At 41.5% G+C, this 27559-nt stretch overlaps 1 pseudogene across 1 annotated transcript; it reads left to right on the top strand.

Annotated features, from left to right (window-relative positions):
• Nucleotides 1–10348: 10348 nt before the first annotated feature.
• LOC308632053 (elongation factor 1-alpha 1-like) lies at nucleotides 10349–15399 on the top strand (annotated as a pseudogene). The gene is made up of 2 exons: nucleotides 10349–10509; nucleotides 14013–15399. The product of its transcript is annotated as an elongation factor 1-alpha 1-like (transcript).
• The last annotated feature ends 12160 nt before the right edge of the window (nucleotides 15400–27559 follow it).

Here is a 27559-nt window from a genome sequence, read left to right on the forward strand (position 1 = left end):
TTAAAGTTAAAATGCTATTAAATATAACATCAATACTATTTTTAATATATATATTTTTGTTTTAGATACAATATTTTTATTTTATTTTTATGAGGTGCTGAGGATCGAACACAGTGCCTCACACATGCTAGGCAAGCACTCTACCACTTGAGCCACAACCCCAGCCCTAACATCAAGTACCTTTAACTTCTTAAATTCCATGGAGTGATATGCTTCAACATTGTTTGTGTTTTCATGAATTGGTAGACAAATAGATGTGATGCTATGTACAAGGGGTCCAAAAGTTTCCACTGTGTTTTAATTAGTGTAAATAACAAAGTATTTCTTCTTATTAAAATGAAGTAATTTGTCTAAATTCAGAAATTTCATACGGGTTATTTCAGAGTGTGAAAAAAAAGAAGTGTCAATAGGTAAGAAGAAAAATTAGAAGGTTTGAAATATAAAAATATATTTAAAAGAAGGAAAAATAAAATGTTTCTGGGTAAGAAAGTCTTTGTGTGATAAAATGAGCAACAAGAGGATCTAAGTAAGTGACAAGAAGGTTTGTGTAAGTAAAAAGTACATTTCAACAAAGTTGGGTATAACGAAGTTGGTTATATGTATGTAGAACAGTCAGTGAAATCTATTTAAGGTTTTTCCCTAAGGTCAAATACTAATATAAAACCAAGATTTAATCTGTGTGTCAAACTGACAAGAATTTCTCAAAACATTAACTTACTCTTAACATTGTGTCTGATAAGTTTTGTTCTCTAAAGCAACTAGTCTTGAAGGAATTAGGGTCTACACAACATTGATTACACAACAACTGGTATTTTTGAGTATTATACTACATTACAGAGACTAAATTTTCCTTTACAAGCTAAGCTTAATTAAACTAAATATGTTCATATCTTCTGCTATACAAGTCTTTAAAGCACAAGGTTTAAAATAACATTTTTATCAAGCTGATGTTCTCCAAACTAAAGTTGTCTGTAATGGTAGTTATAGACTTACAAGAATAACAAATTTCACTGGGGATTTATTTATATCATTTAAAGTTCTGTAATCAAACCTGAACCTTATGCTACTTTTTAAAAAGTTAAAAAATGTAAATGTATTTCTAAACGATAAGGAGAGCCTAATCTGTTTAAAGGTTAATATTGTGAAACATGAAAGCATTTTGCCACTTTCCCACATAAAAAGAAGGTTAAGAGCTCTCTCAGCCTTTCTTTGATTCATAATTTAAATATAATGTTATATTGTATTAGCTAATGTTCATACAGACTCAGGAAATAACATATGTAATCTTTGTAAAGTGATATTTAAGAAAGAAGCAGATTTGGGGCTGGGGATGTGGCTCAAGCGGTAGCGCGCTCGCCTGGCATGCGTGCGGCCCAGGTTCGATCCTCAGCACCACAAACAAATAAAGATGTTGTGTCTGCCGAAAACTAAAAAATAATTTGAAAATTCTCTCTCTCTCTCTCTCTCTCTCTCTCAAAAAAAAAAAAAAGATTAGCTTCAGAAGTAGAACACTTCACCTAAAATTTATGAAGGGCTCTGCCTCTCATCTTACTCCATGTCAGGATGACTCCAAAGTAGGCCAAACTTCAGCTCATCTAAAGTTGTGTTCAAAAGATTAATTTTTGTTGTAAAGATTACTGTGATAATTCAGCCAAAATTCAAATAGGTATTACACAAACTGAATATGTTTTTACTCATTAATTTAATTTTGTATTTTCCTTGTAAATTCTAAAAATGTTACCTGTCAATATTTTGCAGAGGTACTGCTTCAAGAAGAAACAACTTGGGTTAATTTGAGATAATAAGCCATCAGCTAAAAAACAGTTACAAGGCTAACTTCTAGCACTAAGACAGACCCCCCAAAAATAAAAGGAGTAAATGACTGTAAGGTTATAGACATTGAAGTTAGAGCCCGGTACTCTTACTTTAAAAAGTTACTGGTGAGACTGGCTTGCTGAATGTTTAAGGACAAGGGTTATAGATTACGGTTAAAATAAAAGAGCTCCCAAACCAGTATTTGGCTCCTGCCGACTGACTCATCCTGAAGAAGGGAAGAAGGGAACTTCTCCAGGAATTTTTCTCCAGGAACTTTTCAACTCTGGGCGAAATGACCCCCAGTCAGGGAGATTAATGAACCACTGAAGAATGGAAAGCCAATCAGTGAACTTGCTGCAAAGAGGAGGGTCATTTGAAAAGGGAGACATCCCTGAAGCTGCTCTCAAGTTTCCCAAGAGTGACCCTGTGGAAACTCAGCTGACTTTTCACAGCAGATAGGAACAAGGTCAATTTGACCAGGTTGGTCTTGAACACCTAACAAAACAGTTATAACCAAAATAAGCCATACTCAGGCATTTAAAAAGAAAATAGTTTTAATGAAACTTAAGACTTAACACTTATTTCAGTCCCATAGCCCTGATACACCATGAATTCTGAGGTTATTTTCCTTTACACACCTCATATTTGTCCCTGCCTACCAAAATTAAACTGGCCTCTGTACCTTAATCTTTCTAACTCCTCAAATTGACATTTTAGCCCCAAAGCCTACCCATTCCAATTATAGCACACATCAGATATAGGAGAGCCCCCCAAAATTATTCCCTTACTCACAGGGCTAAAAAATATCCACCAGGATTGGCGTAGGAGCAAAAGGATTAGAAACCTCTATTCACTATAAAAATAGTCAGCAGAGGTTATTGCAGATATTCAACAGGTCACCAATTTGGCCTGTTGAATACCTGGACTCCCAGGCATCTGACCTTTTTGAATCTGGAATGGCAATTTTCATTACATTAAGTTTAAAAGTGATACCCATCTTAATATTTCCTTTCATAAGAAATTCTGCCTCACACCATGTGTATTAAGTCCCTGTGTTTTATTGTCTATTCAAATATAATATATATATTTTATGTTAAATGTGAAAACTGTATGTTACAACAATATGTCAATTGGACTATATGGTAGAATCCAGGAAAAATTGTTATGATTCCCAAAAGGCCAGTAACCACCTGGCTTCCTATAAAATTAGTAATGTTTTCTCTGATGGCTAATAGTTGGCGTTGTTATTTTGGCCGGTATAATTGCTTCTGTATCTACCTTTAGCAATTTCAAAAGAATTTTACTGAAACCTGACAAACTCAAATACCATTGTTCAGGAACTTTTTAAGTGAAATTTAACAACCAAAAGACTCTATTATTTGGCTAGGATAACAAGATTTAGGATGGGCTCAGAGACTTCAATGTGTTTATAATGTTACCCAATTTCGTGTTACTAGTGTTCTACATAATACTACTGAGTTTCAATGGCAAAATGTATGCAATTACCTAAGGAGGCTTGATCCTTTTCATGATGCTTCTTTGGATGTGTTGAAATTACATTCTAAGGTTCTAGTCATGGTTAATGCAAAGGCACCTGGTTTTTTCTTTTTGCTTAACTTTTTTTCTGTTTGCTTAACTTTTTAAATTTTAATTTGTTATATATGACAACAGAATGCATTATAATTCATATTACACATATAGAGCACATTTTTTCATATCTCTGGATATACACAAAGTACAGTCACATCCTTCATGTCTTCATACCTGTACTTAGGGTAATGATGAGCATTGCATTCCATTGTCTTTCCTACCCCTATGCCCTCCCTTCCCCTCTCTCCCCTTTTTCCCTTTGCCCTATCTAGAGTTCATTCAATCCTCCCACAGCACCCCACCCCACCCCCACAGCATATTATGAATCAGCATCCTTAAATCAGAGAAATCATTCGACATTTGTTTTTTTGGGATTGGCTAATTTCACTTAGCATTATATTCTCCAGCTCCATCCATTTACCTGCAAATGCCATGGTTTTATTCTCTTTTAATGCTGAATAATATTCCATTGTGTGTGTGTGTGTGTGTGTGTGTGTGTGTGTGTGTATCACATTTTCTTTATCCTTTCATCTACTGAAGGACATCTAGTTTGGTTCGACAGTTTAGCTATTGTGAATTGTGCTGCTGTAAACATTGATTTGGCTGTGTCATTGTAGTATACTATTTTTAAGTCCTTTGGGTATAGATTGAGGAGTGGGATATCTGGGTAAACTTATGGTTCCATTCCCAGTTTTCCAAGGATTCTTCATACTGCTTTCTATATTGGCTGCACCAATTTGCAGTCCCACCACCAATGTATGAGTGTGCCTTTTTCCCCATAACATTTATTGTTGTTTGTATTCTTAATAACTGCCATTTTTTACTGGAATGAGATGAAATCAGAGTAGTTTTGATTTGCATTTCTCTCATTGCTAGAGATGTTGAACATTTTTTTCATATATTTGTTCATTGACTGTATATTTTCTTCTGAGAAGTGTCTGTTTAATTCCTTGGCCCATTTATTGATTGGTTTACTTGGGTTTTTTTGGTGTTAAAATGTTTGAGTTCTTTATATATTCTAGAGATTAATGGTCTATCTGACATACATGTGGTAAATATTTGCTCCTAAGATGTAGACTCTATTCACCTCAACTTTCTTTTGCTGAGAAGAAGCTTTTAAGTTTAAATCCATCCCATTTATTGATTCTTGGGTTTATTTCTTACAATACAGGAGTCTTATTAAGAAAGTCAGGGCCTAATCTGACATGATAGAAATTTGGGCCTACTTTTTCTTCTAATAGGTGCAGTGTCTCTGGTTTAATTCCTAGGTCCTTGATCCACTTTGAGTTTTGTGCATGGTGAGAGATAGGGGTTTAATTTCATTTTGTTGCATATGGATTTCCAGTTTTCCCAGCACCATTTGTTGAAGAGGCTATCTTTTCTCCAATGTACATTTTTGGTGCCTTTGTCAAATATAAGATAACTATAATTATGTGGGTTTATCTCTGTGTCCTCTATTCTGTACCATTGGTCTACAAGTCTATTTTGGTGCCAAAACTATGCTGTTTTTATTACTATTGCTCTGTAGTATAGTTTAAGGTCTGATATAGTGATGCCACCTGCTTCACTCTTCTTGATAAGGATTACTTTAGCTATTCTGGGTCTCTTATTTTTCCAGGTGAATTTCATGACTACTTTTTCTATTTCTATGAGGAATAGAATTGGGATTTTGATTGGAATTGCATTAAATCTGTATAGTGCTTTTGGTAGCATAGTCATTTTGACAATATTACTTCTGCCTATCCAAGAACAAGGGAGATCTTTCCATCTTCTAAGTCTTCTTTAATTTCTTTCTTTAGTGTTCTATAGTTTTCATTGTAGAGGTATTTCACCTCTTTCGTTGATTCCAAAATTTTTTGTTTTTTTTTTTTTTAAAGATGTTGTAAATGGGGTAGTTTCCCTCATTTCCCTTTCAGAGGATTTATTACTAATATACAGAAATGCCTTTGATTTATGAGTGTTGATTTTATATTCTGCTACTTTGCTGAGTTCATTTCCTAGTTCTAAACGTTTTCTGGTGGAATATTTTGAGTCTTCTAGGTATAGGATCATATTGTCAGCAAATAGTGCTAATTTGAGTTCTTCTTTTCCTATCTGTATCCCTTTAATTTCTTTTGTCTAATTGATCTGGCCAGTGTTTCAATAACTATGTTGAATAGAAGTGGTGAAAAGGACATCCCTGTCTTATTCCAGTTTTTAGAGGGAATGCTTTCAATTTTTCTCCATTTAGAATGATGTTGCCTAGGACTTATCATAGATAGCTTTTACAGTGTTGAGATATGTTCCTGTTATCCCTAGTTTTTCTAGTGTTTTGAACATGAAGAGGTGCTGTATTTTGTCATCTATTGAGATGATCCTATGGTTCTTATCTTTAATTCTATTGATATGATAAATTACATTTATTGATTTTCATATGTTAAACAAACCTTGCATCCCTGGGATGAATCCCACTTGATCATGGTGCACTATCTTTTTGATATGATTTTGTGTTTGACTTGCCAGAATTTTATTGAGAATTTTTGCATCTATGTTCATTAGAGATATTGGTCTGAAGTTTTCTTTCTTTGATGTGTCTTTGCCTGGTTTTGAATCAGGGTGATATTGGCCTCATAGAATGAGTTTGGAAGTGCTCCCTCTTTTTTCCATTTCCTGAAATAAATTTAAGAGTATTGGTATTAGTTCTTCTTTAAAGGTCTTGTAGAACTCAGATGTGCATCTATCTGGCCCTGGGCTTTTTTTGGTTGGATGGCTTCTGATGGTGTCTTTCATTGTTTCAAATTGATCTGTTGAAATTGTGCATATCATCCTGATTCAATGTGGGCAAATCACATGACTCTAGAAATTTGTTGATGCCTTTGATATTTTCTATTATATTAGAATATAAGTTTTCAAAAATAATTTGTAATTATCTTCTGTATTTCTGAAGTGTCTGTTGTGATATTTCCTTTTTCATCAAGTATGTTAATAATTTTGAATTTTCTCTCTCCTTCTCTTTTGTTAGCATGGCTAAGGGTCTGTAAATTTTATTTTTTCAAAGAACCAATTTTTTTGTTTTGTCAATTTTTTCAATTGTTTCTTTTGTTTCAATTTCATTGTTTTCAGCTCTAATTGTAATTATTTCCTGTCTTTTACTGCTTTTGGAGTAGATTGGTTCTTTATCTAGGGCTTTGAGATGTAATGTTAAATTGTTTATTTGTTGACTTTTTCTTCTTTTAAGGAATGAACTCCATGCAATGAACTTTCCTCTTAGAAGTGCCTTCTTAGTATCCCAGAGGTTTCAAGATGTTGTACCTGTGTTTTCATTCACCTCTAAAAATTTTTTAATCTCCTTGGTGTCTTTTGAAGCCCATTGTTCATTCAGTAGGTGTTTGAGTAGCTTTTATTTCATATTTTATCATTGATTTCTAATTTCATTCCATTATTAATATTTTTATATTTGCTAAGAATTGCTTTGTGGCATAATATATGGTCTATTTTAGATAATGATCCAAGTGCTTCTAAGAAGAAAGTATATTTGCTCATTGAAGGATAAAATATTCTATATATGTGAGTTTTTTGGTTTTTGATAGACCTTTATTTTATTTATTTCTATGCAGTGCTGAGAATTGAACCCAGTGCCTCACACATGCCAGGCAAGTACATTACCACCACTGAGCCACAACCCCAGCCTGTAAGACTGGAAGACGCCGCACCACAAGACACAGATTACCAAAGAGGTTTCCACTTTATTACAAAAGGCTGTGTGTTTATATAGGTCTAAGGAGAGGTCGCAGGGCTGAGGTAGATAACAGGTCGCCCGTTTATTGGCAAGCTCTTCCATATGTCAGTTCCGGAGCCCAAGAAGTTAATTCTAATTGGGGCTAAAGCTTCCCACCAGCAGGGTTTGAGCATTGGCGCCGGCGGGAACGTGAAAGAAACAAAGAGGGGAAAGAGGGTGGTTAGTCGCCATGTTGGGGTTTTTTCTGGGGTGCTGCCACCGTTATATGTTTTCCCTACACAGCCCAAGGCACCTACTTTTAACAATGAATAGATTTGAGGCAATTTGACCAAATTGGAATCTCTTTCCTTAACCTTTTTAAATACTTTTCCACACATATTGCTGAATTAATCATTTCAACTATACTTCTAATTGTATCTCTGTTCCTGTTCTATACAATCTGTTGAGCAGACTGGAGATGATCAAAACATCAGAATAATATGGTTCCAAGTTTAATCATGCTTTCTATGCTTCAAAGTACCCAAACTCCTAAGATCAATGAAAGTGCACCCTAAATTTGAAAGGGACACGATAGTTTTCCCAACACTAGCAAATCAGTTAATATTCATCCTTCTTATAAAATCTTTCTTCTCCCTATTCTTAATTTCTGTACATAAACAATTTCTTAGGGAGGTGAACTGCCCACCCCAAGCTGCCTCCCAGATATATCTCCTCCCACAGTCTTCACCAGACTTTTTGAAAAGGAGAAATTCACTCACTCAATCTTGAGGCTCCTCCCATATATATATCTCTTCAGCCTCAACCACCAGGGTCTCCATGTTCTCTCCCAGAACTCTGAAAGGAGGAAGCCCCCACACAGACTTTAACCCTTCTCAGCAGGAAGCAACCATATTTTATATCAACACCTCAATTCATTATCCCCTTTCAGAGTCTGGAATGAAGGATATGAAGAATAAGTCCAAGGATATTTCCTCTCTGCACTTGTTCACCTATCTGCTTTGTTGGGGTAAAATTGAAGCTTTTGACATTTAAAAGACTGGTCCTTGCCAGAGGGAAGGAACACAAAAAGAACTCACACCTGACTGGCAACCAACCCCCAACCCTAATGGGTCAGCTGAATCCAATACAAAAAGCCCTAGGAACCACCCTCCTGTCCCACCCTAAATGAATCCTGTATAACCCAGACCCACACTTCAGCCTGCCGCCATATTTCCACCCTGAAAATGAGCCATGTCATGTATTTGACTGATGACTCTGCTGCTTGCTGATCTGAGGTCTGCTTTCACCTTCCTCATTTGTGTGTCATTTATGCTTACAGGCTATAAAATTAAAAGGGTCCTTTCTACCATCAAGACTTAAAACACCTAAATTTTATAAAACTCAGCAACATTCTTTTCACATTAGGGCTCATTAACAGCTTTTCCATTTGGAGGTGACAGTGAAGAGGAGATAAAAGTCCTGTCCTAGGAAGGGTGGGAAGAGTCCACAGTGACAGCCCTTTGCAGTCTCCAGGTTATTCTATACCTGATGATCCTCACCAAGGAGGTCACCTTAGCCCCATGCATCCTCACAACATATCCAACCAGATACTAAATGTAAGACTGGAAGACTCCGCACCACACGACACAGATCACCAAAGAGGTTCCGCTTTATTACAAAAGGCTGTGTGTTTATATAGGTCTAAGGAGAGGTCGCAGGGCTGAGGTAGATAACAGGTCGCCCATTTATTGGCAAGCTCTTCCATATGTCAGTTCCAGAGCCCAAGAAGTTAATTCTAATTGGGGCTAAGGCTTCCCACCGGCAGGGTTAGAACCTTGCCAGCGGGAACATTTCGCGCCAGTGAAAGAAAAAAAAAAAGGAGAAAGAAGGTCGTCAGGCGCCATGTTGGGGTTTTTCTCTGGGGTGCTGCCTCCGTTATATGTTTTCCCAACACTAAAAAAGGGCGGAGGTGGAGGACTGGGGAGTGTTGGGCCTCTGAGCTGGAAAGCAGCCTATGTTGCCTTTGTGAGGGACTCTTTGGGCCCAGCACGCAGGTCTGGATATTTGTGGTTTGGAACACCAACCCCGACCTAGTCCCATGGTAACCTGGCCACCTTCACGAGCACAGCGTGTTCCTTTTCCTTCTGCTTTTTGCCACCGACCTTTTAGCCCATTGGTTGCTGCTCATAACTTTGCTGCTAGCTCGTGGGATTATTACAACCCTCAGCTAAATTTGCCTGGTAACAGTATGCATAAAAAGCTTGCCTATGGGGCTGGGGATGTGGCTCAAGCGGTAGCGCGCTCGCCTGGCATGTGTGCCGCCTGGGTTGGATCCTCAGCACCACATACCAACATGTTGTGTCCGCCAAAAAAACTGAAAAATAAATATTAAAAATTCTCTCTCTCTTAAAAAAAAAAAAAAAAAGCTTGCCTATGCAATAATAAAGTAGATCGTCTTCTCTGAAACTGGTCTCTAGAGGTCTCTTTCCGACTATGTCACCACACACCCTCCTCAGCTGTTTGGTGGGCTTCTGCAGACCCAGTGAGTCCACAGGGAAGGACACTAGAGTCCACAGAGAACCAAAAGGAGAAAGCACAGATTCTGTGGTGGACTTCTTTAGTAACAGAAAAAATTTGGAAGCTATTGCAAAGGCCACTATTGGATAGGAAACCTAAGGCTGTCACCAAAGAACAAAGGAGCCAAACAGACTCTAACTGCCCCCTTTCTCCCAGGAAATTTAGAGCGGATCTCCAAGATATGGAGGTGGTTAACAGCACCCACACTACCAACTGGAGTTTCCGACCCAGGGTCTGGGTCCCGTGATATCCACTCCCACCTCACAAGAGCCCTGGTACTAATTTCCAACCCTTTGAGATCCCAGGTGCTCTTCCCAGTGCTCCAGTGAACTCTTATGTGTCCATAACCTGCTCCCATGTCAAGTATGCTGACATCCCAGGTGACCTGCCCCCAGCACTCCCACTGAGTCCCCAGCTGCTCTGGATTTGCGCCTCCTTGATTGGAAATGCTCTGTGGCCCTGCACCGCAGTGTACACCCCCATCCCCACCCCTCCTTTGCATAGCCTAGGGAGCCAGAGCTTCCAGACCCGGTGAGGCCCAGCCGCCTGCCACCACTGTACCACGTGTCAAATGTCGAACAAGCACCTCCTCCCGTGGCCCGTGGTCACTGGTGCCCGCAAAGGGTGCTCCCGGGATCTGGTGAGGATACCTGTCTGGCAGGCCTGAACATGCCCAGGGGTCATTTCTTGAAGACAACTGAACGGAGGCACTTGAAAATGGTCATGATAGCATCCTGCATCATCATGAGAGACCCGAAATGCCATGCACCGGGGTTCCCTAACCAGGAGGTACTGAAGCTGACTCTGGTAAAGCTAGTGCAGCCAAGGCGGTGAGGCCATACGGAACATCAGGCCCAACGCAAAGCCTCACCTTGGATGGATCTCACCCTCCTTCTCCTTCCCTGGGGGCTCCGCTCCAACCTTGCCACCGGCCCCGCCCCCGCCCCCAACCCCCTCTCAGGTCCCGGTTCTGTGTGCTGCGCCCCACGTGGTGCTGCCAAGGCCAGAAGGAGGCTCGCACGCGCACATCCATCCGTTGGCCCAACCGCTGCAAGGGGGGTCTCACAACCTCCTGGTGGGTGTGGCAGGACCAGTCGTTGCAGTGTCTGCCCACTGACAGTTGGTGTTAGGTAACCTTTCTCAAAAGAGTTGAGCTACCTTTTAGTTCCTTTGTTCCTTCCTTCCTTCTTTTCCTAACGCTTCTCCCAAAGGATCTGAAGAGGAAACATAATCCGGATTCACAGGATGGGCCCAGACTTATCTCATTGTTTCGTTTCTGTTTTGTTCTAGGAACACTGGAGCCAAAAGAAGATGAGTCTCAGCCCAGTCTGAGAAGGATGGGTTCCTGGAGGGGGGCAAACCAGGAGTGAGGAAGAGTACCGCATTCCCATGAGATGGATCAGGTAGGTGTTCACAGGGCCCTTGTCAGCTTCCATCATCTGTCACCACAGGCTGTAAGTGGGTTCCCTCCAGGCCTGCCCCCAGGACCCTTAGCCACCAGACCCACCCCATTAATAATAAACAACAACAACAAAAAATGGAAGCTATTGCAAAGGCCACTCTTGGACAGGAAACCTGAGGTTGCCCAGGGAATACCAGGCCAGGTGGAGAGAGGCCTTGCATGTGCCAGACTCAGGCCTGGGAGGAAGGCAGTGTTGTAGACGCAGCCCTGTCATTTGTCTGCAGGGACCCCTGAAGACCTAGCTGTGGCAGAGCCAGATGGCTGCCTGGTCACTGGGCCAGGTCGCATTTTGGCAGGGAGAAAGGGCTGGGAGAGGGATGATGAAATAGCTCCCTGGTACCCTGGTGGAGTTCTTCCTCACAGAAAGGCCCAGGACTCACTGACACTTGCCCTGAAGTCAGAAGAGGGGCTCTGGGGATCCCCAAGGAGGGTTGGTGGCAGCAGTGATTCAACACAATGATTATGGGAGATGGAGGAAGGAGGAGCCAAGAGGACTTGGTGGTCCAACATGGAGACTGTGGGAAGGACATCTAAAGATGGCAGAAGGTGCCTGCCTCTGGCCTAGGTGTCCCTCATAATCATGACAGTAATTACCTTCTGAGCATCTGTGCACTTGTCCCTTGCCCTAACCCTCCAACTGGGAAGGAAGTCATCTGTCTTCCTGGGGAAGCTGAGTTCCAGAGTTTGGGCAGAACAAAAGTGTTCGGGTGCATCATGAGAAGCCAGTGCATTAATGGGCTGGTGGGGGGGGGAGGGCTATAAGAAAGGGCCTCTCAGAGTAGAAGTAATTTATACAAGATTTTAAGCATTCTATCCTCTTGTCCACTTCTCTTCATCCCCACTCTGGAGTGTGACAAGAAGAGTCTTTCCCTCAAGACCTAGGTCTTAATCCAGGTTTTTCTCATGGAGCCTTGAGTGAATCAAGGAAACTCTTGGGAGCATCTAGATTTGTTTCCTTTTCTGCAAACTGGGATAATTCCAGCCTGCCCCATGGCTGCCAGGACAGAGCAGCTGAGAGGGGCTGGGCTAGTCACTCGTCAGGCCTGGCCTAGCCTGGAGCTTCAGTCTCACCACAGAGTTCAAGGTGCTTAAAGGGGTCACTTTGGAACCTGTCTCTGCCTGCTTTGGAACCTGTCACTGCCTGTTCCCACCTCATCCCACTCTGCAGTGTGGTAGGGGTGGAGGTGGAAGCTGGTGTCCACCTTAGGAAGCAGGTGATCTGCTGATGGATTCCACTGGTGACTGTTACAAACCATGGCACAGAGGTCTTTGGGAAAGTCCTACAGGAAGGTCTTCTAGAGCACACTGGTGGTTTCCAAGAGCCAATCGAATCTGCATCAAGCAATTTTGGAAAGAAGAGCCCATGGTTAACAACCATCACAAAAAGCTGCATCAGATGCTGTGCTGTGTGCATAGTGAGGAGTTGGGGTGGGGAACCACCACACACAAGGTTATGTGTACTGAAGACATGAGAAGGGGACTAGGAAATCCATGAGTTAGATATAAAACAGAGACTTGCTTTTCCTTGTGGAAAGGAAACAACAAGAACAAAAAGTCAGGCATGATTCAGTACCAATGGCAAATGTGTACATAAGGTACACATAGGTGCTGGTTTCTAGCTGGGAGCCATAGACAAGCCAGGCCAAGACACACCTTCCAGAGAGACAGCCTGTCAGATATTCCTCCCACTGTTACCCTGTCCAGCTGTTAGTGGGCACCTCTGAGAAACCCAAGGGAACTTCTCACAGTGTCCTGTGCCACCGGTGCAGGATGAAATCCCAGCTGTGCCCAAGACCACCACAGCATGGTTCGTCCCACTGTGCCATTCCAGGGATAGAGAAGCTGTCTCTTCTAGGACCACTCACACTCTGGAAGGCTCCACCCTCAATGGGCTTCTAGAGTCTCCTCCTTACCTCAAACTGCAGCCAGTTCATGGCTATGTCTGGCCCATGATTGGCGCAGCACCACCTCAGGTCCTCCACTGCGTCATCTGCTCTGATGCTCTGCTCTAAGTTGTGGTAAATGATTTTGTAGCTAAATCAAAAGAAGGAAACACAGCTGTGTAAAAGGCAGAGACTTGACACAATGTCTCTCCAGCCACAGCAGATCCCAAGGTCTCTACAGGCCATGCTATTCAATTTCCCAGACACAGATGAGGCACGCCTTACCCTGGCTGGAGGAAGATTGCCTGGCTACCAAATGCACAGATTCCCACCAAAGCTTGGCTTCTGATAAATGAGCATTGACACAAAGCATTTGGTAGTTGAGCTTTGTTCTGTGTTGGATAATGTCTGAAGGCCATGTGGGTGCCACCATGTGATCCCACTGAGTCAGGTCGAGTCAAGGGAGAGGCAAATGGATAGTGTAGAAAGCCTCCCCATCACCTCCAGATAAGCTGGATATTTATGTCCACATATCAAACACTCTATTCGAAGACCTCCAGAGCAGTAGAACCCAGGAACAGAGGACACCACTGCCACCTTGGAACCTTCCCTAAGCAGCTTCACCCAGCAACTCCCAGGATGCAAGAGCATAGACCGTAGCTGGACCTGATGTTTTCACTTATGATCTATATGGCTGGCAAGTCACTTACCTTCTCTGGGCCTCAGTTGCCTCCTCTGTTGAGTGGGCATAATACCCTCTGTTAAGGGTTGAACTATCCTCCTAAAAAGTTGTGCTGGAGTCCTAAACCCATGACATCCCAGTGACCTTATTTGAAAACAGGGTCTTTACAGGTGTAACCAAGGACATTATGGCTTCCCTTCATCCAAAGGGCTGGTGTTTTTTAATAAAGAAATTTGGGCTTTTTCTTTTTCGCAACAGGTTTGCCACCAAAACACAGGTGTCGTGAAAACCACCGCTAAATCGAAGCCAAAATGGGAAAGGAAAATATATCAACATCATTGTCACTGGACGTAGATTCAGGCAAGTCTACCACTACTGGCCATCTGATCTACAAAAGTGATGGGATGGACAAAAGAATCATTGAAAAATTTGAGAAGGAAGCTGCTGAGATGGGAAAGGGCTCCTTCAAGTATGCCTGGGTCTTGGATAAACTGAAAGCTGAACGTGAGCGTGGTATCACCATTGACATCTCCCTGTGGAAATTTGAGACCAGCAAGTATTATGTGACTATCATTAATGCCCCAGGACACAGAGACTTTATCAAAAACATGAATACAGGCACATCTCAGGCTGACTGTGCTGTCCTGATTGTTGCTGCTGGTGTTGGTGAATTTGAAGCTGGTATCTCCAAGAATGGGCAGACCCGTGAGCATGCCCTTCTGGCCTCCACACTGGGTGTGAAACAACTAATCGTTGGTGTTAACAAAATGGATTCCACTGAGCCACTCTACAGTCAGAAGAGATATGAGGAAATTGTCAAGGAAGTCAGCATCTACATTAAGAAAATTGGCTACAACACTGACACAGTAGCATTTGTGCCAATTTCTGGTTGGAATGGTGACAACATGTTGGAGCCAAGTGCTAATATGCCTTGGTTCAAGGGATGGAAAGTCACCTGTAAAGATGGCAGTGCCAATGGAACCACATTGCTTGAAGCTTTAGATTGCATCCTGCCACCAACTCGTCCAACTGACAAGCCTTTGCGTCTGCCCCTCCAGGATGTCTACAAAATTGGTGGTATTGGTACTGTCCCTGTGGGCCGAGTGGAGACTGGTGTTCTCAAGCCTGGCATGGTGGTCACCTTTGCTCCAGTCAGTGTCACAACTGAAGTAAAGTCTGTTGAAATGCACCATGAAGCTCTGAGTGAAGCTCTTCCTGGAGACAATGTAGACTTCAATGTTAAGAACGTGTCTGTCAAAGATGTTTGTCGTGGCAATGTTCCTGGTGACAGCAAAAATGACCCACCAATGAAAGCAGCTGGTTCTACTGCTCAGGTGATTATCCTGAACCATCCAGGCCAAATCAGTGCTGGCTATGCTCCTGTACTGGATTGTCACACAGCTCACATTGCTTGCAAGTTTGCCGAGCCAAAAGAAAAGATTGATCGCCATTCCAGTAAGAAGCTGGAAGATGGCCCTAAATTCTTGAAATCTGGTGATGCTGCCATCGTTGATAATGGTTCCAGGAAAGCCCAAGTGTGTTGAGAGCTTCTCTGACTATCCTCCTCTGGGTCGTTTTGCTGTTCGAGATATGAGGCAGACAGTTGGTGTGGGTGTCATCAAAGCAGTGGACAAGAAGGCTTTATTTGGGAAATAAAGCCAAGTCTGCCCAGAAAGCTCAGAAGACTAAATGAATATTACCCCTAATACCTGCCACCCACCCCAGTCTTAATCAGTGGTGGAAGAATGGTCTCAGAACTGTTTGTCTCAATTGGCCATTTAAGTTTAATAGTAAAAGACTGGTTAATGATAACAATGCATCATAAAAACCTTCAGAAGGAAAGGAAAATGTTTTGTGGACCATTTTTGATTTTTAGTGTGTGGTAGTTTTAAGTTATTAGTTTTTAAAATCAGTACTTTTTAATGGAAAAAACTTGACCAAAAATCTGTCACAGAATTTTGAGACCCATTAAAACAAAAAGTTTAATGAGAAAAAAAAATTGGGCTCAACCCATACTGAGGGAAGATGATGTAAGACACACATGGAAAGATGGCCAGGGGACTAGAGTGATGTGGCCATAAGCCAAGGAAGCCGAGGATTAGAGCTGACCCCTGGAGCTGGAAGAGGCAGAGGGATCCACCCTAGAGCCTTCAGAGGGAACATGATCTAGCCCATACCTTGGTTTCAGACTTCTGGCCCATAGAACTGTGAGATGATACATTTCTGTTGTTTTAAGCTGTCCAGATTTTGATACTCTGTGATGGCAGCCTAGAAAGTGACTATACCACTTCCCCAGAGTGACATGGAAGACTGAGACAAAGTATGAGCATCCAACCTAAAGCCCAGTGACAAACATGCACAGAAGTCACTCCTCACACTGGTGAGCTGGACCCAGCCCTGGCCAGCTGTGCAGCACTGGACTGGTTATTCAGCCTCACCTAGCCTCAGTTTCCTCATCAATAAGATCCAGACAAGGCTACCTACTTTACAAGGCTGTCATAAAGATAAATTGAATGGTGGCACAGTAGCCGTGAAATAACTGTTGCTTTTCTGTTCTTTTTTTTTAAAGATTGTAATCTCCTATTAACAAACCCTTACCTGCAATTCGTTACTCAATAGTTCTGCTAGATGGATGACAGTAATAGACTTCTACCAATGCTCTGGCCAGTCTGGACCACTGCCTTAATTCAGGCATGATGGGACCAAAGATTAGGAAAGAGTTCAGAATAGCATGTCACTTGGTGCCACCAAGAGGTTAGGTGTAATCTGGCAGCAAGAATAATAACCTCATAAAGGGGATCAACATAAGCCTGTCCTAGAAAATTCTGGATTTATCTGACCATGGTGGCTGGATGACCACTTCATGCTACCAATGCCTGAATAGACTCAGTGACTTTGGTTGCTACTTTTAGAAAAAGGAATAGTACCAGTACCATGTGAAAATTTGGGAAATAAAGCCAAACAAGTGGAAGAACAAATGTAAATCAATCCTTTTTAGTTTTGCAAAGGGACTTGTCTCTAGTGAACAATAATCAAGTTAAGGGAAATGTTTTTAGGGGTGAGTGCTGGAAATTTGACTTCTACCCCTGACATGCATTGCTGCTCCTGTTTCCAAGCCTAAGAATGGTTTAGTAAGGGCTAAATCTAAAGAATGCACATTAAAGCACTCAGTGGTATAGCCCTGAAGAAATGTTAGTGACATGGGGCTCCAGTCACTCACTGTGGTCTGCTTAGCTGGTTATGCATTTTTTGTTAAACCTGAACTGCACAATCATCATACCATGGCCCAAGACTTTAGCTGGGAGTAAAAGGGTGGTTGGTAAAGGACCAATACTCCTCGGACCAATACCCTTCTTCCTCTATTATATCTTCAAGTTACATGATATTTTTTTCCTTTTCTCTGCACTCTCACATTTCCAGAAATTAAAGCATAAGGAGATTGAACACAGACTCTCAGGCCATATCAGGAACTCTCCTTGCAGTTTCTGCCTGGTCAGGCATGGTCCCATCTGTAAAAGAGAGAAAATTGGAGGCAGCTATCTTTTTGTATGCCACCTTCACTGAAAGTTAGGATATTACCAACAAATCCTCCGGGAATTATAAGATCTTGATATCACGGTCCTTTATCAATTCCTGGAGACCATCCCAAAACATATCTACCACTTCTAGAGATTTTATGTTGCACTAGAAAGACATTTGCACAACTCATCCATTTATGAAAGTCACCAAATTCTATTGCAGATTGAAAAGGCAATAAGGTACTGGTGGATATTCTGTACGGATAACTGGCCTGTTATGGGAGAGTCCCATTTTAATAACTGTCCAGATGTTTGATCTTAAGCCCAAAGGGGCCAGCATGATGGGGTGGTTTTTTAGGTCCCCCAAATGCTGTATTTTCTTCAAAAATTTAACTTTTTCCCCAAATTTCTGTTTTTATTTTTTGTTATTATTTATTTAAACTTTGGGTTGTCATTTCCCAGAATAAAAGAGTAGAGGAAAAAAAGTGTTTGATCTCATAGGAAGTCTCTAGGACTCATTCCTATTCCATCTTTTCCTTGAAGATCCTTTAGAGATCCTCCACTGCTAGAAGAATGGATGTGTCCTACTGCAGTTTTGAGAGCCGTCCAGGAGAAAAACATTCCAGTTCTCCAACCTTGTCCCATATCACGTTGTGCCACCATCGTTGGAAGATAGAAGGAGAGCTGAATGTCCTTTAATTTCAGGCTGAGACAGGAGGATCACAAGTTTGATGCCAGCATCAGCAATTGAAGGATACCCTATTCATGCTGGGACAACTGGTTTAATTTATTCTCAACTCTTTAATCAATAGTTACCTGGTTATACAGGGCTTTGGAAGTATTTTGAACCAAATTATTAAGAAAATGAGCAGTATTACTGTTTTAGGTAGCTATTTTCCTCATCTTCCTGAGAGGAAAAATGTGACCAAAGTCCTGGAGGGGGACTACTGGTTGACCTCTGACCAGTCCCCCCCCCTTGTTCCTGCTGGGGAGGTGGAGAAGGAGAGGGTCAAGGCATGGAGGACCTAGTGGCTAACACTGGGGCTGCCCCCTGGGACAGGGGTCATAGTGTGCCCTCCCAGTCTTCCTCCACTGCCACTGCTCCCCTTCCCAGACCCAGACCCAGACCCTGTCCCAGCCCAGGGATGTGCCCCAGAAGGGTGGGGAGGAAGAAGGAGATGGCAGTGGGAAGGAAGGGACGCCGTGGGGGGCTCCACTCTCTCCCAATGCTGAAGGGGGCATCACCCCTCAGAAATTGGTGCCTCCCTGATGGGAAAGCATGTGGGACCCCTAAAAGGTTAATAAAGCCAGCATAGGCATCATGGAACCAACATATAGGTGGATTACCACTGTAGTCAGTATAATCAAATCCAGTGGCATGGATAGGTGTAATGTGTTTGTCTGTGAAACCTCCCATCATATGACAATCATTCGTAAATACTGGAATGGTTTCTTCAGTCCACACAGCTGGATGTACTAAAGATGGATCTGGATAATAGGTCCAATAAGTTTCTCCATGGGCTCTACTTACTGACCACTCAACAGAGACAGCCTGGCCACCAACATTGTGACTGGAGTCTTGTGTCTCCCTGTTGTTGAACTATCTGCTCAGCCTGAAGTGTCAGGTCCTTCATTTGTCTCCACAATGGCAGGTTGGTTTTCCCGTTCCTCAGAGTCTTCTTTGTCCCTCTCTTCCTCCTCCTTATTTTCCTGTTCTCTCTGGAGGTTGATTCCAGTTTCAGTCTTTTGAACATTGGCTCCAAATCCTCCATGTTTTACAGGATGTTCTGGTACCCAAATAGAATCACAATTCAAAAAATGTAAAACAAAGCATGATTAAGATTATTTTGTGGGGTCTTATTTTCCCCCCTTTTTGTTTTTGTAATTGTTGTTTAATAGACAAATTAGCTCGCTCCACGATAGCTTGGCCTTGAGGATTATAAGATATCTCTGTTTGGGGATCAATATGGAATTGATGACAAAACTGTTGAAAAGAAGAACAGGTATCAGCTAGAGCATTATCAGTTTTAATCTGGAGAAAAACATTCCAACCTAATCCTGCAAAAACAGCCAAGCAATAACATATAACATGTGAAGTATTTTCTTTCACAAGAGCAGTGGAAAGATAAATAAATAAGTGAACAGGGGCTGGGGTTGTGGCTCAGTGGTAGAGCACTTGTATATATTATGTTCAAAACATACATTGAACATAATTTTTGCCAAATTGGGGGATGTGAGTTGTTACATCCATCTGTCACAGCTGATTTGGCTGTAAACCACAGGGATTAAATCACAGTGGCTAAAATTGGAGAAGTCACTATACACTGTGGTCATAGATGAACAATTTGATTAGTCTGTTCCCCTAGTAATATGAAACTTTTTATGTAAACCAGAAGCATTCTTATGATGTAAAGAATGTGAGGCTTGTGCACAATCATTTATTGGCAAATAGCAACAAGTTTATCAACCTTAGCATTATTTGATGCTGAAAAACCTGGAAGATTAGAATGAGCTGTGATATGAACAATAAAACAAGGATGTTGATGCATTTGACTCTTTTTTTGTAAAGTGTGGAATAAATGAAATAACTTCTGACAATGTACTTTCTATAGTAGCTGTTGCAATATACTTAGCAATTCCAACAGTGTATGCACTATCACTATAAATATTGACTGGTTCATTAGCAAAATAAAGCACAAATGAGGGCTTGAAACTCTGCTCATTGTGCAGAAGTATAAGAAGTCTGTACCACCTCAGTGTGAGCATAGCTATAAAAACCTGCTTTTCCTGAGCTTGAGCCATGAGTGAACACTGTCACTGCTCCAGCTATTGGCTAAGCGTGTACAATTTTTGGAAAAATAAGTGAAGTTACAACAGCAAATTGAACAATCTCATTATGGGGATAGTGACTCTCCACTTGACCAGGAAAATTAGCAAATGCTATTTGCCAAGTAGTAGAAGATTGCCAGAGCCAGCTTTGTTGTTGAATAGAAAATAAAGTACAATAATAGAAGGCTCTGATCCAATTAATTGTATAACTCATGTCCTGCCTTTAATGATTAATTGAGTAACAAAATCATGAAATGGAGTTAAAGACTTTTGAGGGAAATGAGTAATGTAAAGCCATTCCACTACTACTAATGACTGCAAGAGTAGGAAATAGCAATATATATATATATATATATATATATATATATATATATATATATATATATATATAAAATCTTATAAATAAATTCCAGTAAGTTGTGCAGTCTTTTTTTTAAGAGGGAGAGAGAGAGAGAGAGAGTTTTTTTAATTTTTTTTTTGTTAGTTCTTGGCAGACACAACATCTTCGTATGTGGTGCTGAGGATCGAACCCGGGCCGCACGCATGCCAGGCGAGCGCGCTACCGCTTGAGCCACATCCCCAGCCCCAGTAGTGTTTTTTTTTAACTGAATCTATTTTTTTAGATGTTGTTTAAAGTTAAGAAAAGTTCATGGCATGATATATTATTAATCAACTTATCATTTTTTATACTTCTGTTAATGCAGTGTGGTTAAAAGAATCATTTTTTTTAAGAGAGAGAATTTTTTAAAAAAAATATTTATTTTTTAGTTTTCAGTGGACACAACATTTTTATTTTTATGTGGGCAATAAAGGAGTTCCTGTTTTGAACCTACAAGTGCCTCGTGGCGGCTCGGTTATTTTGTGTCCAGCCAGACTGCGGCAACTCCCATGCTGCTCAAGATATCTTGTCCCCACAAATTCACTGGCAAAGTATCAAGTTTGAAAAGTCCTGTATTGCCATCTTTATTCTCCCATGGGAGGTACTGAGCACTTTGGGTAGGCTGAGAAATTTGACCAATGCCTCCTAAATTAGCAGGTGCCATATTTAATGCCTATTCCCAGGGCCAGAATTTCCTAGTAATTAGGGAAATATCTGCCCTGGTGTTGACGACCCCTTTGAAAATCTTGTAATTAAGTTCCAATACCGGGAGTCTTGCTTAGCTAACTGAGCCCAGTATGCTCTGTCCAGGGACCTGGAAGTCTGACCTTCCTTGGATCCATTTGATAAAGCCTCTCCCACTGAATAAGGCAGAAAATGAATTTGTTCTATGGTATTGAAAAATTGATGTGACTCCATTTTTGAAAATCCAGCTTCTACCTCAAGGCCTGTCCAGAGGGAGGGGGCGTGACACTTGTCCTTGGAAAAACCCACAGAGCACTCCTAGGCACGTAGCCACCCTGCTGAGTTGTTTGTAAATAACAGGAGAGATCTGCAGCACCAGGTGTCCCTGATTCAGTTAGGCTAGGTGAGGACCCATAGCAACCCCTAGCAACCACCAATCAGCATGAGACAGGAAAAATACCTGGGATGCCAGATGACCCCCCAGTATTCTCTGGTGGTTGATAACATGTTAGGAAACCATGTAGTTTAGCATGTACACCCCTCACTGATTAAACCAATCAGTTCAAAAGCATCCCCCTCTTGCACTAACCAATCACACTTACCCAACTTGTTCCCACCAGTGAATGTGCTAATCAACATTAAGAGTTGTTTGATTTTCCTGTGGTATGGAATGATTTGCTGTGTGATGTTGTGACACATAGAGCATCCCCCAAAACCTATAAAATCTCACTGAACAAAGGACCGGGACTCACTTCTCAGGACCATTGTTTCAGAAACAGTTGTGAGTCCAGGCTAGAGCTTGCAATAAAGACTCTTGTGTAATTACACCGGATTTGGCTCCTGGAGGTCTATTGGGATCCCACGAATCTGGCATTACAGTATCCTCTGGAGAAAGCTGAATAATGGAATTTGTTTAAGCAATAACCTTAATTTTCCATTAAAATTTACATCAAGAACTCCTAACAGCACTTGAATTCCTGTTGGAATTAAATTGCTTCTACCCAGTATTAAACCTACTGTATCTGGTGGCAAGGACCCATAAATTCTCAAAGGGATTGTTTGCAGACCCATTTTTGAAGTCAGTACAAATTTTGAGGTGGGTCAAGGTTCAAAAGCTCCTTGTTAGTAAAAAATGTCCTAGATGTATGGTGAAACTAGGTCTGCGCATAAGGAGGCTGGGCTAGAGTGATGGTTGAGCTGCAGCCAATGGCTGCTCCAGAGCAAATGATGACACCCCAATTATTTGATGGGGCCAGGCCTGGACCCACCTCCTTTACCTGCTGCCTAAGCAGAGGCCACCCATAGAAGCCACTCTGAGTGTAACAATCTTCTAGGTACCATGGACAAATATCTTGCACATTTCCTTGTCCTTGTGGCCATTTACAATCTCTAGCCATGTGTCCCTGTTAGCCATAATTAAAGCACTGCCTTTTAGAATTGGTCTCCTTTGAGAGAGGTTGAAATACTTGTTTCAAGGCAACCACCATTGCTATGCCTTGCAAGTATGCCATTCTGATATCAGAACAGAGGTGAATATCATCTTACACTGACCCCTTTTTATAGAGAGGTTGAATTACTTCATGGCAAACTTTGTTAACATTTTCAAATGCCAGCAGTTTAACTAAAATCTCAGAGGCATTTGGATCACTAATCATACAGTTCTTGGCTTGGTATAAGCACGCCATGAAATTGGAGAACATTTCATCCGGTCCTTGTCGAAAGTGACTGAAATCCAAGGTTTTCTCTCCCTTAGAAAGTAACTCTCTCCATGCCCTTCCCCCCCCCACACACACACACACTTATCTGTGCGTAAGTTTGCAAATCATTATTTAGTTGTTGTCCCAAATCAGTAAATTGTCCTGCTCCAGTCAGCCTATCTAAAGGAATGTTAACTCCATGCGTTCTGTTCGTCTCTACCTGCTTAGAGCAAAACTCTGTCCAATTGGACTTCCATAACAGATATTCGCCCCCTAAAGACAGGCCCTAGCCAGCATAAGCCAATCATTAGGCAACAAAGTCTCATTACATAGTGATTCTAGCAGACTTTGCACAAATGGGGAGTTTGGTCCATAAACAGAGCAAGCAGATTTCAATGTATAAAAAGGAATAGGTGCATAATCCTTTATCTATTATCTTGAATTCTGAAGATCAAGTTTTCAAAGGTAGGATATAGCCTGAATCCAGGCAAATCTTCCCTTGTTGCTTTTGCAGCTCAAAGCCTTGTTGCTTTTGCAGCTCAAAGGCCATGCTGAAGCTGGGAAACTTTTACAATATTTGTGATAGTGACTTTTAATTTTCCATGAGAGATGGGGTGAAGCAGGAGAGCAGGAGCATTCCCATTCAAATTACAAAGCTCATGAGCTAATTCATTCTCCTCAGGCTCAAAATCCTCTTCTACATCCTGCTGAGGCTCCCTTTCCCCATCCTCTTGTGTCTCCTCTACTTATTGAGCTGGCTCCAGGACAAGCTGCCATTTCCCAAGCTGCACTCTGCAGACCAAGTGTGAGTGGCAGGCAGGCAGGCAGGCCATTTGCACTTGTAACTTCTGACAGCCTTTTTAAAGCTAGCAATTAAGTTCTCTGTGGACCACACCTCACTATCTTGATCTGAATCCAAACAAGTCTGTATCAGAGTCCATATCCTGTCTACATTTTCAATCGTGCACCTGGGCATATTAGCTGAATTGCAGCCAGCACGAAACTCTCTGCCAAGTCTTTCCCAAAAATGCAAATCAAGTGATCCCTCTTCTGGGAATCATAGATAATTCTCCATAATTACTTCCACAAATTGGGCAAACTGAGCTTTCTTCACCAACTTTCCTCTTTGTTTAATAATGGTTTTAAGAATAGCTAGGTAAATTTCCCCATTCTTAACTCCAAGCTATCATAAAAATTCCCCCCTTCACTCACTCTCTCAAATAGACTATAGTGTACTTTGTATGAGGGAGCTGATGAGCACCTGAAAGGCAAGTGACTCATCCAAGATGGAGATTCAACCAAGAGATTTACTGGGGGACTGCCTGGAAGGGAAGAAAAGGAGAGCGAGCAGAGAGAAGAGAGGAGGGCAGAGAGAGAAAGAGCAGACAGTGTGAGCTTGCAAGCTTCTGCTTAAGAAGGGTTGCATAGCAACGTGGCAGGTGCTGATTGGCAGGGTGACTCGGAAATGGGGAGCAGATGCTGTGTCCTACAGGGATTGGTGGAGAAAACTTTTGAATTTGGCGCCCTTCCAGGAGAATGGGAGGGGTAAGGGATTCCATGATATTCTCACAAGATGGAAACTTGTGAGAGTCTCCCACACACCCAACAGCACCCACGACATTTTTCCTTCTAAACTCTTCATGATGGTCCTTCTTCCAGACACCAATTCTCACCTGCAGCCTGCACAGGGAGGAAATAGGTAAGCATCAGAGGTTTGGGCCAGCTGGAAATAAAAGTCTGAAAAATTGTATTAAGAAATAAAACCTTGAAACCTTATACTCTAATAAAATAGAAGATAGTGAAGGCATCGATAAATTCCTTAAGTCATATGATCTGCCCAGATTGAGTCAGGAGGATACAACTTAAACAGACCAATATCAAGTAAGGAAATAGAAGAAGCCATCAAAAGATTACCAACCAAGAAAAGCCCAGGACCAGATGGATATACAGCAGAGTTTTACAAGAACTTTAAAGAAGAACTAATGGTTCCGAAGGCCGCTGCTGCCGCTGCCGCTGCTGCCGCCGCCTCCCGCAGAGCACCATAGAGCAGACTCTTCACCGCGCGAATGAGCTGCCGAATTAAATGAAACAGCTGATAAGATGAGTGACAATTTAAAATCCAAGTGATCCGAGAACACGCACTGAGCCCTGATCCGCTGAATTCAAACTCCCGGTCACCTGCTTCCCACAGACAAACAGCTATGACTCGGCATTAATTCATCCGGCTGAAACAACTGGTCAGCCCTTCTCATCATACGAAGGTAAATGCCTACCGAGCCTTCATAAGTAGTGGCCACAGGTTTGAAACGGGGCTTGGGAGAGAAGGACCCACCCGTTGAATTGGTCGCCTGGCAAAGGGAAACGACGTCATCAGACTGCTGCGGAGGAGATAACTTCTTTGAAACAGGGGTGTGATCCCATAGCCTTCCCTCTCCACACGTCGGGAAAACCTTAAGGGCCCCTCCCAGCTCTCCCGTAAGGGTCCCTCCCAGCTCTCCCGTGAGTGCTACAGCCAGCCCGAGGGAATCAGAGGTGGTGCAGACCCGCGGTGCGGAATTACCGCTCCCACCAGGGCTGACTGCTGAGGTCTCTTGCACCAGCTACGGGGAAGTGGATACCGGAGGGCAAGTAAAATCCGCTGAGGATTCTCAGCCCCAAGCTCTACAAACTTAGGGTCTGAGGGAATGGCAAACTGGAAGAGTGTGCCCAGTCGTTCATGAAAACAGGGCTCCCGGGAGCAGCAGACCTGGCATGTAGCCAGTATTGTGGTGAGAGGGGCCTGGCTAAAGAAAAAGTGGGAAGTGACTAGACACAAGAGGAGGCTCTAGACACTCAGGATTGGAGACTCGCCCAGTCTGGGAGGAGCTGCTGCACAGTGATTGGTTCCCGCGTATTGACAGGAGAAACTTGACCCGGTGGGCACAGGCCATCTACTGGAAGAGAAGTTAATCAAACTCTAAGAAGGCATTTATTAGGTTTTTTTTTTCTTTTTTCTTTTTTTTGATTTGGGTTTTTCTTTCATTTTCATTTTTTTCTTTCTTGTTGTTTTATTAATTTTTTTTACAAAATATTTTTTTAAATTTTTTTTCTACTAATTTTAATTTAAATTTTTTTAATTATTATTATTATTTTATTTTATTTTTTTGTTTGTTTTTTTTTGGTTTTTTTGTTTGTTAATTTTTTTCTTTTTTAGTTCCTATTTTTTTCTTCTTTAGTCTTTTCATTTTTCTTATCCCCCCTTTCCTTGAATTCTACCTGCCTACTCTCATTCTCTTTAGAGACTTCTTCCCTTCCCTTCAAATACCTTTCCTCCCAAACACCAAATTAATTTACAGGAGTAAACAGTAACTCAGCAGTCAAACAGAACAAGAAGTAACATGAGCAGCTTCAAAAAACAAGGAAGAAAAGAGTACAAACAATGCAGGACAGCCTAAATATTCAGGAGGACCTAGAGTCATCAGAAAAATGGTCATATAAAGAACTCAAGGAACACCTTAGACAGATGGAATGGAACCTTAAAGAGGATACAAGACAGCAAATCCAAGCAGTGAAAGAACACATTGAGAATGAATTTCATAAACAGATAAAAGAAGAAGTTAAACATCTTTATCAGGAGATAGAGATTATAAAAAATAATCAAACAATAATTCTAGAAATGAAGGAAATGATAAACCAAATTAAAAACTCAATTGAGAGTATCACTAACAGAGTGGAGCAAGTAGAAACCAGAACGTCAGATAATGAAGACAAAATATACCATCTTGAAAAGAGTCTAGCCAACTCAGAAAGGCTGGTAAAAAATCATGAGAAAAACATCCAACAGTTATGGGATAACATGAAGAAACCAAACTTACGAGTCATCGGGATAGAAGAAGGTACAGAGTTTCAAACCAAGGGAATGAGACACCTGCTGAATGAAATAATTACAGAAAACTTTCCAGAAATAAAAAAGGAAACAGATATACAAATTGAAGATGCATACAGGACACCGAGCACACAAAATCACAGTAGACCAATGCCAAGACACATTGTTATGAAGATATCCAATATACAGAACAAAGAGAAAATATTAAAAGCTACAAGAGAAAGGAGACAGATTACATTTAGGGGTAAACCAATACGGTTAACAACGGATTTTTCATCACAGACACTGAAAGCAAGAAGGTCATGGAACAATGTATTTCAAACACTGAAAGACAATGGATGCCAACCAAGAATTCTGTATCCAGCAAAATTAAGCTTCAGGTATGACAACGAAATAAAAATCTTTCATGATAAACAAAAGTTAAAAAAAATTTGCAGCCAGAAAACCAGCATTGCAAAGCATTTTGAGCAAAACACTACAAGAAGAAGAAATGAAAAACAATAACCAAAACCATCAGTGGGAAGTGCCTCAGTAAAGACAGAGGGCGAGGGGAAAGACAATCATGGAGAAACAAACTAAAAAAATTTTTTAAAAAAAGGATAAACAATCAAACATGGATGGAAGTTCAAACCACATATCAATAGCAACTCTGAATGTTAATGGCTTAAACTCTCCAATAAAGTGACATAGGCTGGTATCATGGATTAAAAAACAAATCCAACAATATGCTGCCTCCAGGAGACACATCTGATTGGAAAAGACATACACAGGCTGAAGGTGAAAGGATGGGAAAAAATATACCACGCACACGGTCCTCGCAAGCAAGCAGGGGTGGCCATCCTCATATCGAATAAAATCGACTTCAAGACTAAATTAATCAA

The sequence above is a fragment of the Spermophilus citellus genome (genome assembly GCF_964194105.1).
Source record: "Spermophilus citellus genome assembly, chromosome: 12".
Lineage (NCBI taxonomy): Eukaryota > Metazoa > Chordata > Mammalia > Rodentia > Sciuridae > Spermophilus > Spermophilus citellus.